Consider the following 3,578-nt stretch of genomic DNA (forward strand, 5'->3'; position numbering starts at 1 on the left):
AGCTTCGAGTTATCGTGACTTAACTGTACTTATATTGAAAAAACAACATCTATAAAGAAAAATACATTTTTAGTTAAGTAGGTACTATTATATCTATAATGTGTAGGTACTTATGTTATTATACTTATTATATTATTATATTGCACCAATATAATTAATTAAACCACTTCATATATACATATTATAATATTCACCATTATGATAGACACTTATGACTTATCGGCTTATCGCAGTAAATATAACTCTTAGCGTCTAATAAAAATTGAAAGGTATATTGCCATTGAAAATATTAAAATATAATATTAGAATTTAGCAGAAGGGCATAGGTGGTAAGTATAGAAACATTAACAAATAACAATGTAATAAATAGATACTACTATTTAGTATTATTAGTATTTATAATCAATGGTAAGAGCTTTGAAAACCTATGTAGATCAGTGACGGGAGGTGAGGGGAACGAAGATTGGATATAATTGCGTGCTGGTCGTTATATTTTATCAACACTTAGTAAATGGATTGACGCGCAGCGGACAATGTATAAAATATGTACAATAAACCCAATGTAGTACGCATATTTAATACTGCCTAATACCTATTCACAATTTAATAATTTTTTTTTTTAATTGGGCTTTTACAATTATATTATTTTTTTATAGGTACTTCAATTAATAATGTAAAAAAATATAATTCCATAAACGTTTACCTATACTTAATACTTTTCTAGAAAATGAGTGTTTACTTTTAAATTAATTTAAGAATCACTTATACCTATCACTTATATACAAATGTCAAATAAAATACGACATGTAGTCATAGTAATGTGATGACTCGTTAAGAGGACTTTATGACGTGTTTCTCCGTCTAACGAACGTACAGCTGACAGCATTGCACATATTTTGTGTTCAGCAGAATCTATTACCTATATTATATCCAATATATTGTTAGTTTTAATATTACAGTGAATTTATCTATAATCAAACTTCAAGGTAAGAATATTATCAGCGTTTTTCTTTATTTGAATTTTAAAGTTATAGTTATCAGAATTTTTAAATTTTTATATTATTCATATTATGTACATGTATAATATACATATTAAACAATTGTTGATAACAGTCACTTTAAATTCATTTTAAAATTGAAATAGTTAATATTTTTCCTTAATATTTAACAATTGATACATTTACTGTAATATATTAAAACATTTAAAACTAACAACACAAAATTGATTCTTAAGATGACTGCACGATGAGCGTAGAGCGATTTATGAATAATGAGAGTCGTGTTAAATATTGCGTTTTAAAAATTCTTGTAAATCTAAAAACGTTGCAATAAATATGAACAAAAACTGAACAAAAAATACTACTTTGTTATTAAAATGTATGTAAAAATTAATAAATCAATGCATATTAAAAAAAAACTGGGATTCGTGTGCACCTCATCAATGAGTAGACCTATAGGCTTTGTAGTCCGTGATGGACGTGATTAATTTCAATTAAATGAATAATCATTGTAACAAAAAGTGATTCTGAGTGGAGACGTAATAGTAATAATCAACAAGTCCCCGAAATTAATTTTTTTCAATATTAGGTAACTATTGAAATCGTTATTTTTCGTTTAAATTTTGTCAAAATTAGAATTTTTAATGTAGGTATATAAAAAAAATTACTGTGCCTATTGATTATTGATAGGTAAATAAAGAATAGGTACTCTTAAGTCTTAAGATAATTTTATAGAGAATCTTGACTTATAAGCTTTTTAAGTTATTCAAATCGAAAATTTAACAAATTTTTTATAGACATAAAACAATTTGTTAATGTTCGTGATTTTTACAAAACGTTGTTAAAATATAATAGCTTTGAACGCTTATAAAAATAAACTTTTTATTATTATAAAGCGAGACTAATGAGCATTTTAAAATAGTAAATTGTTTTTACATTTTAAAATTCTCATAACTTGCTTTAAAATTAAAATATAAAAAAACCTATTTCACTGAATAGATAATATTCCTACTTCTAAATTTGGTAATAAGTCAATTCATTCTAAAAATTAAACATAACAGAGTTAAATTAATCATTCAGAACGTACTGTTTGGTATTTTATAATGCGTTAGTAAGACGGAAACAATAGGTAAGCGGGTATGGAGTCCTCTTAAGGCTTCAAGTTTTAACGTCTGTGGACATCGAGCTGTGAGTGTACAATATCGATTATATTTTACAAATAAAAAATCAATAAAAAAAGTTAGTAGGCACCTATACTGCGGCTTTGCTGTTTGTTACGGAGACAACAAACAACGGGTAGGTACTAAGCATGAGGTATAGCTTGTAGGTATATCCATCACAACCACTAGACTGGTGCCTACAGGCTACAGCCCGTACTCCATAGTATCAAAATACACTAAATCTAACATTTTGCGTTATCTTTCGTTCATTGATATTCTAAAAATTACGTTGTTATTTTTCGTTTAATGACATTCTATAAATTACGTTTTGCGTTATGTTTTGTTTAATGGTATATAATATATTTTGTTAATCGTTATGTTTTGTTTTGCGATATTTAATCTCATTTTTGATTATCGCATTCCGTTATAATTACGTTTACAAAATTCAAAATTTATAAAACTATTGGGAATTTTTAATTTTTACCTCCCAAATGCACCAACTAGATTCACTTTTCCATCGAAGTAGTGAACAAGATACTGTTGAAGAAAATCGAAACAGTTTTACTGCCCCAAACCGTGATGACAGACACTTAAAAAATAAAAATAAAAACACATCATTGTAAAATCAATACATTTATCGCTCCGCTCTGAATCTAAAAAATGTATAAAATAATATGTTTTCAAGCATGAAATTGAATAATACATTTTGTGGGCACTATAAGTGATAATTAATTTTAATAATATTAAATTATAAATCGCAACATTTTTTGCTTATTAAGTTTTAGTTTATAATTATAATTATAAGTTATTTAATTTGTTTTAAATTAATTTTAAGTCATACATTTATAAACTATTAAATTGTGAATTTTTTTTATCATATTACATAGTTTAAAGTTTTTTTCCTTGCATATTTAACGATTATGGCTGCATATAATATGGCATATTTTGATACTTTTTACTGTGTAAAAATCCACGTTCTAAATTTAAAATTATAAAAATATCCCAATTTCTTCATTGAAATTATTCATGATTGCAAAAATATATCGATGCGAAACAGCAGACTTATAGTATAATCAGCGGCGTAGATACGATTTTTTTCTGGGGGGGGGGGGTTTAAAATATATTTATGATACAAATTACAAGTTATTAGTTAAACTAAACGTCATTTTTATTTTGTCTCAAATTGGTATTAGTTATAAATAGTTGCAATAGTTTTATATTAGACTGTTATAATAATTCATAAAATAAAATCCACTCGACGTCGTTATAGCTGTTTTTGTCGATTTTATAATTGGTTATTATTTCAGTAATAGTTATCGACGCCTACCTATGATAAAATTGTTATCGACGAAAATTTTGTCGACTTGTCGTGCTATATAATTTATTATTCGTACCGTCGGCAGTTTGCCGAAAGTCTCTT

The sequence above is a fragment of the Acyrthosiphon pisum genome, chromosome X (assembly GCF_005508785.2).
Source record: "Acyrthosiphon pisum isolate AL4f chromosome X, pea_aphid_22Mar2018_4r6ur, whole genome shotgun sequence".
In the NCBI taxonomy this organism is placed as follows: Eukaryota; Metazoa; Arthropoda; class Insecta; order Hemiptera; family Aphididae; genus Acyrthosiphon; species Acyrthosiphon pisum.